The sequence below is a fragment of the Bufo gargarizans genome, unplaced genomic scaffold (genome assembly GCF_014858855.1).
Source record: "Bufo gargarizans isolate SCDJY-AF-19 unplaced genomic scaffold, ASM1485885v1 original_scaffold_1457_pilon, whole genome shotgun sequence".
NCBI classification, from domain to species: domain Eukaryota; kingdom Metazoa; phylum Chordata; class Amphibia; order Anura; family Bufonidae; genus Bufo; species Bufo gargarizans.
The window spans coordinates 159,490-171,945 of record NW_025334368.1 but is presented as its reverse complement, the minus strand read 5'-3'; the positions used below and the strand labels follow the sequence as shown (position 1 = coordinate 171,945).

General features: G+C 55.8%; 2 long non-coding RNA genes across 2 annotated transcripts; one reads left to right on the top strand and one right to left on the bottom strand.

Annotated features, from left to right (window-relative positions):
- Positions 1-290: 290 nt before the first annotated feature.
- Positions 291-2,208, top strand: LOC122923301. The gene is made up of 2 exons (XR_006387266.1): positions 291-423; positions 1,998-2,208. It is a non-coding gene; the product is annotated as an uncharacterized LOC122923301 (long non-coding RNA).
- Positions 2,209-3,012: 804 nt separating this feature from the next.
- On the bottom strand, positions 3,013-12,236 carry LOC122923305. Its single transcript, XR_006387267.1, has 3 exons — positions 12,098-12,236; positions 7,707-7,799; positions 3,013-3,204 (listed from the first exon to the last, which is right to left on the bottom strand). It is a non-coding gene; the product is annotated as an uncharacterized LOC122923305 (long non-coding RNA).
- Between the last annotated feature and the right edge of the window lie 220 nt (positions 12,237-12,456).

Genomic DNA, 12,456 nt, shown 5'->3' with positions numbered 1-12,456 from the left:
AGTGACCGGGTGAGGTGAGGTATGGGAGGACTTAAGGTGACCGGGGAGGTGAGGGTATGGAGGGACTGGTAAGGAGTGACCGAAGGGAGGTGTGGGTATGAGGGACGGTAAGTGACCGGGGAGGTGAGGGTATGAGGGACGGTAAGTGACCGGGGAGGTGAGGGTATGAGGGATGGTAAGTGACCGGGGAGGTGTGGGTATGAGGGACGGTAAGTGACCGGGGAGGTGAGGGTATGAGGGACGGTAAGTGACCGGGGATGTTGGGGTAGTGACTAACGAGCTCCTTCTCTCTGCAGGAAGCCATCTACAGGAATTATTGTAATATCTCGCTGAGGCCGGATCAGTTCACCGCCTACCTCATGTCCTCCGACGTAGGGTTCTCCAGCTACGAGCTGCTCGCCACACCGTGCACCTCCGCAAAAGGTAATCCTCATACCTCTCCTCTATATACCCCCGTACACTGCTCCTACCCGGGGGGCTCTCCTCCTATATACCCCCGTACACCGGGGCTCTACTCTATATACCCCCGTACACTGCTCCTACTCTATATACCCCCGTACACTGCTCCTACCTGGGGGGCTCTCCTCCTATATACCCCCGTACCCTGGGGGCTCTACTCTATATACCCCCGTACACTGCTCCTACCCGGGGGGCTCTCCTCCTATATACCCCCGTACCCTGGGGGCTCTACTCTATATACCCCCGTACACTGCTCCTACCCCTGGGGGCTCTCCTCCTATATACCCCCGTACACTGCTCCTACCCCTGGGGGCTCTCCTCCTATATACCCCCGTACACCGGGGCTCTACTCTATATACCCCGTACACTGCTCCTACCCGGGGGGCTCTCCTCCTATATACCCCCGTGCCCTGGGGGCTCTACTCTATTTACCCCCGTACACTGCTCCTACCCGGGGGGCTCTCCTCCTATATACCCCCGTACCCTGGGGGCTCTACTCTATATACCCCCGTACACTGCTCCTACCCGGGGGGCTCTCCTCCTATATACCCTCGTAGACCGGGGATCTACTCTATTTACCCCCGTACACTGCTCCTACCCGGGGTGCTCTCCTCCTATATACCCCCGTAAACCAGGGCTCTACTCTATATACCCCTACCCCGGGGGCTCTACTCTATATACCCCCGTACACCGCCCCTACCCCGGGGGCTCTACTCTATATACCCCCGTACACCGCCCCTACCCCGGGGGCTCTGCTCTATATACCCCCGTACACCGCCCCTACCCCGGGGGCTCTACTCTATATACCCCCGTACACCGCCCCTACCCCGGGGGCTCTGCTCTATATACCCCCGTACACCGCCCCTACCCCGGGGGCTCTGCTCTATATACCCCTGTACACCGCCCCTACCCCGGGGGCTCTACTCTATATACCCCCGTGCACCGCCTCCACCCCTGGGGGCTCTCCTCTATATACCCTTGTACACTGCCTCCACCCCTGGGGGCTCTGCTCTATATACCCCTGTACACCGCCCCTACCCCCGGGGGCTCTCCTCTATATACCCCTGTACACCGCCACTACCCCGGGGGCTCTCCTCTATATACCCCTGTACACCGCCCCTACCCCGGGGGCTCTACTCTATATACCCCCGTACACCGCCTCCACACCTGGGGGCTCTCCTCTATATACCCTTGTACACTGCCTCCACCCCTGGGGGCTCTGCTCTATATACCCCTGTACACCGCCCCTACCCCCGGGGGCTCTCCTCTATATACCCCCCGGACACTGCCTCTACTGCGGGGGGATCTTTGTGTATGGCCCGTGGGGGGCCGTTTGCTGATGTATTCCATGTAGCAGTGTCCTCTCTCCTGACATCGGGGGGGGTACGCACAATACTCCTGGGTTCCAGCAGCACAAGCTCTCTACTATGGGCCCCTGCGCTGCTGTGACCGGGGTCCTTCTGCTTTCACACCTGGAGGTGTCCACAGGGGGCGCTGTCCTGTCGTTGCTCATGTGGTGTCCCTCTTCTCCTCTGCAGGGTTCCAGCGGTCTATCTATGCTTTCCACAAGTCTGGGATCCGGGAGGAACCGCCGCCATCCGCGCCTCTCCAGGGTTAGAGGACTTTGTTTTTTTTACCGCGCTCCCCTTTTATTTTGTATTGTTTCGGTGGGTGGGACAGAGTTTATTTTTTTGCATTTTCTGGGGTTTTGACCTTTGCCTGTTGCAGAATACAAGCTGTTATATGATGCTGGCTCGTCTCTTTATTGTCTCCTCTTCTGGCTTGTCAATAAAGTTTATTGAAATGCAGCAGAGTAGTGAGTGCTCTGCACACGCCTCCTTTCTTCAATAAGCTTTATTGACAAAAAAACAGACACTTGTGTGAGAATTAGTATCAGGAGTTTCCAGTGCCCTAAAGCATGCTGGGATACATGACCCCAAATGGCTCTGGGTACTGAGCGCGCCTCAACCAGTGTGCGATGTAAGCGGCTGATAACTGCGCACACTAGCGGAGCGGTAAGTGCACCGCCCCGGCGGCCATCTTTCTTGGAAAGGGAATGTCATGTGTATATGAGGCTGTAACGTTCTGTGTGCCTCTTCAATCTCAATATTACTGCTTGCTGTCAGGTAATGGAGGCATGTCCTGTTCACACAGCTGAGGGTTTGTTACATAGTATTAATTTTCAGCAGCACAAATCCCTGTTTTGTGCTGACAGTTTGTTACAGTGTATCAGTTGGAAGCCCAGGAGGTGTGCACTGGAAACAGACTCTCAGCAGTGAGAAGTATTAGGCTGGTCGAAGGTACCAGTCACTGACAGGAAGCAGAGATCTGAGCCAGTCAGGGGGTGGCGCATGTCCACAGCTGCTGTACACCGCCATCTGGAGCCCAGGAGGGAGAACTGCAGCTGTGGGACCATGTGCACAGGGTGTTGTCTGGTCAGCAGGGTGTGCTGCTGCTGACATCTGGTGGCCGCTGTGAGAACTACATCTACTGCTCCAGACACGTGGAAAGCAGCTGGTAACGTAGAGCAGAGACAAGTGCAGCAGACAGGGGTGCAGCAGGATCAACTTTATTACTGTCCGGTGCCGCAATCCAGCCCCAGCCCTGCCCCCGCACTGACGGATCCAATCCACTGCAAACCATTTCATGTTCAGTACGACACCCCAAACCGGGCCGGGGTCACTGAGTACACCCCGCAAAAGCTTCAGACAAGAGGGCGAGACGACACTGGAACTGCATCCACACCTGCAGAGAGACAAACACCCGTCAGAACACCCCCGACAAGTAAACGACCCACAGCATAACATGTACGACCCTGCAGGGGGCGGAGCAGGCTCATAGCTCTCTTCTGTCTGTATCACCCTGCAGGAGGAGGGGCAGGCTCATAGCTCTCTTCTGTCTGTATCACCCTGCAGGGGGAGGGGCAGGCTCATAGCTCTCTTCTGTCTGTATCACCCTGCAGGGGGCGGGGCAGGCTCATAGCTCTCTTCTGTCTGTATCACCCTGCAGGAGGAGGGGCAGGCTCATAGCTCTCCTCTGTCTGTATCACCCTGCAGGGGGCGGAGCAGGCTCATAGCTCTCTTCTGTCTGTATCACCCTGCAGGAGGAGGGGCAGGCTCATAGCTATCCTCTGTCTGTATCACCCTGCAGGGGGAGGGGCAGGCTCATAGCTCTCTTCTGTCTGTATCACCCTGCAGGAGGAGGGGCAGGCTCATAGCTCTCTTCTGTCTGTATCACCCTGCAGGGGGAGGGGCAGGCTCGTAGCTCTCTTCTGTCTGTATCACCCTGCAGGGGGAGGGGCAGGCTCATAGCTCTCTTCTGTCTGTATCACCCTGCAGGAGGAGGGGCAGGCTCATAGCTCTCTTCTGTCTGTATCACCCTGCAGGGGGTGGGGCAGGCACATAGCGCTCCTCTGTCTGTATCACCCTGCAGGAGGAGGGGCAGGCTCATAGCTCTCTTCTGTCTGTATCACCCTGCAGGAGGAGGGGCAGGCTCATAGCTATCTTCTGTCTGTATCACCCTGCAGGAGGAGGGGCAGGCTCATAGCTCTCTTCTGTCTGTATCACCCTGCAGGGGGCGGGGCAGGCTCATAGCTCTCTTCTGTCTGTATCACCCTGCAGGAGGAGGGGCAGGCTCATAGCTCTCTTCTGTCTGTATCACCCTGCAGGGGGCGGGACAGGCACATAGATCTCTTCTGTCTGTATCGCCCTGCAGGCGGAGGGGCAGGCTCATAGCTCTCTTCTGTCTGTGTCACCCTGCAGGAGGAGGGGCAGGCTCATAGCTCTCTTCTGTCTGTATCACCCTGCAGGAGGAGGGGCAGGCTCATAGCTCTCTTCTGTCTGTATCACACTGCAGGGGGAGGGGCAGGCTTATAGCTCTCTTCTATCTGTATCACCCTGCAGGGGGAGGGGCAGGCTCATAGCTCCCCTCTGTATCACCATGCAGGAGGAGGGGCAGGCTCATAGCTCTCTTCTGTCTGTATCACCCTGCAAGGGGCGGGGCAGTCTCATAGCTCTCTTCTGTCTGTACCACCCTGCAGGGGGCAGGCTCATAGCTCTCTTCTGTCTGTATCACCCTGCAGGAGGATGGGCAGGCTCATAGCTCTCTTCTGTCTGTATCACCCTGCAGGAGGAGGGGCAGGCTCATAGCTCTCCTCTGTCTGTATCACCCTGCAGGGAGAGGGGCAGGCTCATAGCTCTCTTCTGCCTGTATCACCCTGCAGGAGGAGGGGCAGGCTCATAGCTCTCTTCTGTCTGTATCACCCTGCAGGAGGAGGGGCAGGCTCATAGCTCTCCTCTGTCTGTATCACCCTGCAGGGGGCGGGGCAGGCTCATAGCTCTCTTCTGTCTGTATCACCCTGCAGGAGGAGGGGCAGGCTCATAGCTCTCTTCTGTCTGTATCACCCTGCAGGAGGAGGAGGGGCAGGCTCATAGCTCTCTTCTGTCTGTATCACCCTGCAGGTGGCGGGGCAGGCTCATAGCTCTCTTCTGCCTGTATCACCCTGCAGGAGGAGGGGCAGGCTCATAGCTCTCTTCTGTCTGTATCACCCTGCAGGAGGAGGAGGGGCAGGCTCATAGCTCTCTTCTGTCTGTATCACCCTACAGGAGGAGGGGCAGGCTCATAGCTCTCTTCTGTCTGTATCACCCTGCAGAGGGAGGGGCAGGCTTATAGCTCTCTTCTGTCTGTATCACCCTGCAGGCGGAGGGGCAGGCTCATAGCTCTCTTCTGTCTGTATCACCCTGCAGGAGGAGGAGGGGCAGGCTCATAGCTCTCTTCTGTCTGTATCACCCTGCAGGAGGAGGAGGGGCAGGCTTATAGCTCTCTTCTGTCTGTATCACCCTGCAGGCGGAGGGGCAGGCTCATAGCTCTCTTCTGTCTGTATCACCCTGCAGGAGGAGGAGGGGCAGGCTCATAGCTCTCTTCTGTCTGTATCACCCTGCAGGAGGAGGAGGGGCAGGCTCATAGCTCTCTTCTGTCTGTATCACCCTGCAGGGGGAGGGGCAGGCTCATAGCTCTCCTCTGTCTGTATCACACTGCAGGGGGAGGGGCAGGCTCATAGCTCTCTTCTGTCTGTATCACCCTGCAGGGGGCGGGGCAGGCACATAGATCTCTTCTGTCTGTATCACCCTGCAGGAAGGGGGGCAGGCTCATAGCTCTCCTCTGTCTGTATCACCCTGCAGGGGGAGGGGCAGGCTCATAGCTCTCTTCTGTCTGTATCACCCTGCAGGAGGAGGGGCAGGCTCATAGCTCTCTTCTGTCTGTATCACCCTGCAGGTGGCGGGACAGGCACATAGCTCTCTTCTGTCTGTATCACCCTGCAGGGGGCGGGGCAGGCTCATAGCTCTCTTCTGTCTGTATCACCCTGCAGGAGGAGGGGCAGGCTCATAGCTCTCTTCTGGCTGTATCACCCTGCAGGAGGAGGAGGGGCAGGCTCATAGCTCTCTTCTGTCTGTATCACCCTACAGGAGGAGGGGCAGGCTCATAGCTCTCTTCTGTCTGTATCACCCTGCAGGGGGAGGGGCAGGCTTATAGCTCTCTTCTGTCTGTATCACCCTGCAGGGGGAGGGGCAGGCTCATAGCTCTCTTCTGTCTGTATCACCCTGCAGGAGGAGGGGCAGGCTCATAGCTCTCTTCTGTCTGTATCACCCTGTAGGAGGAGGGGCAGGCTCATAGCTCTCTTCTGTCTGTATCACCCTGCAGGAGGAGGGGCAGGCTCATAGCTCTCTTCTGTCTGTATCACCCTGCTGGAGGAGGGGCAGGCTCATAGCTCTCTTCTGTCTGTATCACCCTGCTGGAGGAGGGGCAGGCTCCTAATTCTCTTCTGTCTGTATCACCCTGCAGGGGGCGGGGCAGGTTCATAGCTCTCTTCTGTCTGTATCACCCTGCAGGAGGAGGGGCAGGCTCATAGCTCTGTACTGTCTGTATCACCCTGCAGGGGGAGGGGCAGGCTCATTGCTCTCTTCTGTCTGTATCACCCTGCAGGGGGAGGGGCAGGCTCAGAACTCTCCTCTGTCTGTATCACCCTGCAGGAGGAGGGGCAGGCTCAGAACTCTCCTCTGTCTGTATCACCCTGCAGGAGGAGGGACAGGCTCATAGCTCGCTTCTGTCTGTATCACCCTGCAGGAGGAGGGGCAGGCTCATAGCTCTCTTCTGTCTGTATCACCCTGCAGGAGGAGGGGCAGGCTCATAGCTCTCTTCTGTCTGTGTCACCCTGCAGGAGGAGGGGCGGGCTCATAGCTCTCTTCTGTCTGTATCACCCTGCAGGAGGAGGGGCAGGCTCATAGCTCGCTTCTGTCTGTATCACCCTGCAGGGGGAGGGGCAGGCTCATAGCTCTCCTCTGTCTGTATCACCCTGCAGGAGGAGGGGCGGGCTCATAGCTCTCTTCTGTCTGTATCACCCTGCAGGGGGAGGGGCAGGCTCATAGCTCTCTTCTGTCTGTATCACCCTGCAGGGGGAGGGGCAGGCTCATAGCTCTCCTCTGTCTGTATCACCCTGCAGGAGGAGGGGCGGGCTCATAGCTCTCTTCTGTCTGTATCACCCTGCAGGGGGCGGGGCAGGCTCATAGCTCTCTTCTGTCTGTATCCCCCTGCAGGGGGAGGGGCAGGCTCATAGCTCTCTTCTGTCTGTATCCCCCTGCAGGAGGAGGGGCAGGCTCATAGCTCTCTTCTGTCTGTATCACCCTGCAGGAGGAGGGGCAGGCTCATAGCTCTCTTCTGTCTGTATCACCCTGCAGGGGGAGGGGCAGGCTCATAGCTCTCCTCTGTCTGTATCACCCTGCAGGGGGAGGGGCAGGCTCATAGCTCTCTTCTGTCTGTATCACCCTGCAGGAGGAGGGGCAGGCTCATAGCTCTCTTCTGTCTGTATCACCCTGCAGGGGGAGGGGCAGGCTCATAGCTCTCTTCTGTCTGTATCACCCTGCAGGAGGAGGGGCAGGCTCATAGCTCTCCTCTGTCTGTATCACCCTGCAGGGGGAGGGGCAGGCTCATAGCTCTCTTCTGTCTGTATCACCCTGCAGGAGGAGGGGCAGGCTCATAGCTCTCTTCTGTCTGTATCACCCTGCAGGGGGAGGGGCAGGCTCATAGCTCTCTTCTGTCTGTATCACCCTGCAGGGGGCGGGGCAGGCTCATAGCTCTCTTCTGTCTGTATCACCCTGCAGGGGGAGGGGCAGGCTCATAGCTCTCTTCTGTCTGTATCACCCTGCAGGAGGAGGGGCAGGCTCACAGCTCTTCTGTCCGGTGGTACCTACCTCTGAAACTTTCTCCGTCTCTCTGGTCGTCTCTCCCCAGGCTTGCAGGTTGCGGTTTAGGGTGGACATAAGTTTAGCGGCTTCCTCCAGACCCTGACAAAGGATACACAGATTAATGGGAAGAGCATTCTATACTACAGGAGGTTGGGGTGACATGTAGCGCAGCAGTGTATCCTATAGCACCAGGGTGACATGTAGTGCAGCAGTGTATCCTATAGCACCAGGGTGACATGTAGCGCAGCAGTATATCCTATAGCACCGGGGTGACATGTAGTGCAGCAGTGTATCCTATAGCACCGGGGTGACATGTAGCGCAGCAGTGTATCCTATAGCACCGGGGTGACATGTAGTGCAGCAGTGTATCCTATAGCACCGGGGTGACATGTAGTGCAGCAGTGTATCCTATAGCACCAGGGTGACATGTAGTGCAGCAGTGTATCCTATAGCACCGGGGTGACATGTAGCGCAGCAGTGTATCCTATAGCACCGGGGTGACATGTAGCGCAGCAGTGTATCCTATAGCACCGGGGTGACATGTAGTGCAGCAGTGTGACATGTAGTGCAGCAGTGTATCCTAGCACCGGGGTGACATGTAGTGCAGCAGTGTATCCTATAGCACCGGGGTGACATGTAGTGCAGCAGTATATCCTATAGCACCAGGGTGACATGTAGTGCAGCAGTGTATCCTATAGCACCGGGGTGACATGTAGTGCAGCAGTGTATCCTATAGCACCGGGGTGACATGTAGTGCAGCAGTGTATCCTATAGCACCGGGGTGACATGTAGTGCAGCAGTGTATCCTATAGCACCGGGGTGACATGTAGTGCAGCAGTGTATCCTATAGCACCGGGGTGACATGTAGTGCAGCAGTGTATCCTATAGCACCAGGGTGACATGTAGTGCAGCAGTGTATCGTATAGCACCGGGGTGACATGTAGTGCAGCAGTGTATCCTATAGCACCGGGGTGACATGTAGTGCAGCAGTGTATCCTATAGCACCGGGTGACATGTAGCGCAGCAGTGTATCCTATAGCACCGGGGTGACATGTAGCGCAGCAGTGTATCCTATAGCACCAGGGTGACATGTAGTGCAGCAGTGTATCCTATAGCACCAGGGTGACATGTAGTGCAGCAGTGTATCCTATAGCACCAGGGTGACATGTAGTGCAGCAGTGTATCCTATAGCACCGGGGTGACATGTAGTGCAGCAGTGTATCCTATAGCACCGGGGTGACATGTAGCGCAGCAGTGTATCCTATAGCACCGGGGTGACATGTAGTGCAGCAGTGTATCCTATAGCACCGGGGTGACATGTAGTGCAGCAGTGTATCCTATAGCACCAGGGTGACATGTAGTGCAGCAGTGTATCCTATAGCACCGGGGTGACATGTAGCGCAGCAGTGTATCCTATAGCACCGGGGTGACATGTAGCGCAGCAGTGTATCCTATAGCACCGGGGTGACATGTAGTGCAGCAGTGTATCCTATAGCACCGGGGTGACATGTAGTGCAGCAGTGTATCCTATAGCACCGGGGTGACATGTAGTGCAGCAGTGTATCCTATAGCACCGGGGTGACATGTAGTGCAGCAGTATATCCTATAGCACCAGGGTGACATGTAGTGCAGCAGTGTATCCTATAGCACCGGGGTGACATGTAGTGCAGCAGTGTATCCTATAGCACCGGGGTGACATGTAGTGCAGCAGTGTATCCTATAGCACCGGGGTGACATGTAGTGCAGCAGTGTATCCTATAGCACCAGGGTGACATGTAGTGCAGCAGTGTATCCTATAGCACCGGGGTGACATGTAGTGCAGCAGTGTATCCTATAGCACCGGGGTGACATGTAGTGCAGCAGTGTATCCTATAGCACCGGGGTGACATGTAGTGCAGCAGTGTATCCTATAGCACCGGGGTGACATGTAGTGCAGCAGTGTATCCTATAGCACCAGGGTGACATGTAGTGCAGCAGTGTATCCTATAGCACCAGGGTGACATGTAGTGCAGCAGTGTATCCTATAGCACCAGGGTGACATGTAGTGCAGCGGTGTATCCTATGTCACCGGGGTGACATGTAGCGCAGCAGTGTATCCTATAGCACCGGGGTGACATGTAGTGCAGCAGTGTATCCTATAGCACCAGGGTGACATGTAGTGCAGCAGTGTATCCTATAGCACCAGGGTGACATGTAGTGCAGCAGTGTATCCTATAGCACCGGGGTGACATGTAGTGCAGCAGTGTATCCTATAGCACCGGGGTGACATGTAGTGCAGCAGTGTATCCTATAGCACCAGGGTGACATGTAGCGCAGCAGTGTATCCTATAGCACCGGGGTGACATGTAGCGCAGCAGTGTATCCTATAGCACCGGGGTGACATGTAGTGCAGCAGTGTATCCTATAGCACCGGGGTGACATGTAGTGCAGCAGTGTATCCTATAGCACCGGGGTGACATGTAGTGCAGCAGTGTATCCTATAGCACCGGGGTGACATGTAGTGCAGCAGTGTATCCTATAGCACCGGGGTGACATGTAGTGCAGCAGTGTATCCTATAGCACCGGGGTGACATGTAGTGCAGCAGTGTATCCTATAGCACCGGGGTGACATGTAGTGCAGCAGTATATCCTATAGCACCGGGGTGACATGTAGCGCAGCAGTGTATCCTATAGCACCAGGGTGACATGTAGTGCAGCAGTGTATCCTATAGCACCGGGGTGACATGTAGCGCAGCAGTATATCCTATAGCACCGGGGTGACATGTAGTGCAGCAGTGTATCCTATAGCACCAGGGTGACATGTAGTGCAGCAGTGTATCCTATAGCACCGGGGTGACATGTAGTGCAGCAGTGTATCCTATAGCACCGGGGTGACATGTAGTGCAGCAGTGTATCCTATAGCACCAGGGTGACATGTAGTGCAGCAGTGTATCCTATAGCACCAGGGTGACATGTAGCGCAGCAGTGTATCCTATAGCACCAGGGTGACATGTAGTGCAGCAGTGTATCCTATAGCACCAGGGTGGCATGTAGCGCAGCAGTGTATCCTATAGCACCAGGGTGACATGTAGTGCAGCAGTGTATCCTATAGCACCGGGGTGACATGTAGTGCAGCAGTGTATCCTATAGCACCGGGGGTGACATGTAGTGCAGCAGTGTATCCTATAGCACCGGGGTGACATGTAGTGCAGCAGTGTATCCTATAGCACCGGGGTGACATGTAGTGCAGCAGTGTATCCTATAGCACCAGGGTGACATGTAGTGCAGCAGTGTATCCTATAGCACCGGGGTGACATGTAGTGCAGCAGTATATCCTATAGCACCGGGGTGACATGTAGTGCAGCAGTGTATCCTATAGCACCGGGTGACATGTAGTGCAGCAGTGTATCCTATAGCACCGGGGTGACATGTAGTGCAGCAGTGTATCCTATAGCACCAGGGTGACATGTAGCGCAGCAGTGTATCCTATAGCACCAGGGTGACATGTAGTGCAGCAGTGTATCGTATAGCACCGGGGTGACATGTAGTGCAGCAGTGTATACTATAGCACCAGGGTGACATGTAGTGCAGCAGTGTATCCTATAGCACCAGGGTGGCATGTAGTGCAGCAGTGTATCCTATAGCACCAGGGTGGCATGTAGTGCAGCAGTGTATCCTATAGCACCAGGGTGACATGTAGTGCAGCAGTGTATCCTATAGCACCGGGGTGACATGTAGTGCAGCAGTGTATCCTATAGCACCGGGGTGACATGTAGTGCAGCAGTGTATCCTATAGCACCGGGGTGACATGTAGTGCAGCAGTGTATCCTATAGCACCGGGGTGACATGTAGCGCAGCAGTGTATCCTATAGCACCAGGGTGACATGTAGTGCAGCAGTGTATCCTATAGCACCAGGGTGACATGTAGTGCAGCAGTGTATCCTATAGCACCAGGGTGGCATGTAGTGCAGCAGTGTATCCTATAGCACCAGGGTGACATGTAGTGCAGCAGTGTATCCTATAGCACCAGGGTGACATGTAGTGCAGCAGTGTATCCTATAGCACCGGGGTGACATGTAGTGCAGCAGTGTATCCTATAGCACCGGGGTGACATGTAGTGCAGCAGTATATCCTATAGCACCAGGGTGACATGTAGTGCAGCAGTATATCCTATAGCACCAGGGTGACATGTAGTGCAGCAGTATATCCTATAGCACCGGGGTGACATGTAGTGCAGCAGTGTATCCTATAGCACCGGGGTGACATGTAGTGCAGCAGTGTATCCTATAGCACCGGGGTGACATGTAGTGCAGCAGTGTATCCTATAGCACCGGGGTGACATGTAGTGCAGGGCGCTGCATTGCACAGGAGAGCAGAATGTGGTGCAGCAGTACATTACATCCCGTCACGTGATTCACCTCCCGGATCCTGTCCACGTGATTCTCCCGCTGGGTCTCGTAGTCGCCGCGCTCCATCTTTCCCGCCAAACCACAACTCTCGGCGCTCAGCCGCACACTGACTGGAGGCGTACTGACGCAGGCGCAGTCAGGACCAAGTGTCAACACGATATAACTCCCTGCTCCCTCTAGCGGCTGCTGGGAGGTAATACAGTGTCTATAAGTAATACCTAATATGTGCTCTTCTGTCACCTAGTGGCCGGCCGAGGGTACTGCTACTTGTACATCCTTTCCTTACAGGGTCTGTACAGTTCCTCTATCCTCAGTGTTGCCTTCCATTAAAAAGAATGGGAGGGCTGCCCGCGTCATTTTAGAGCAGT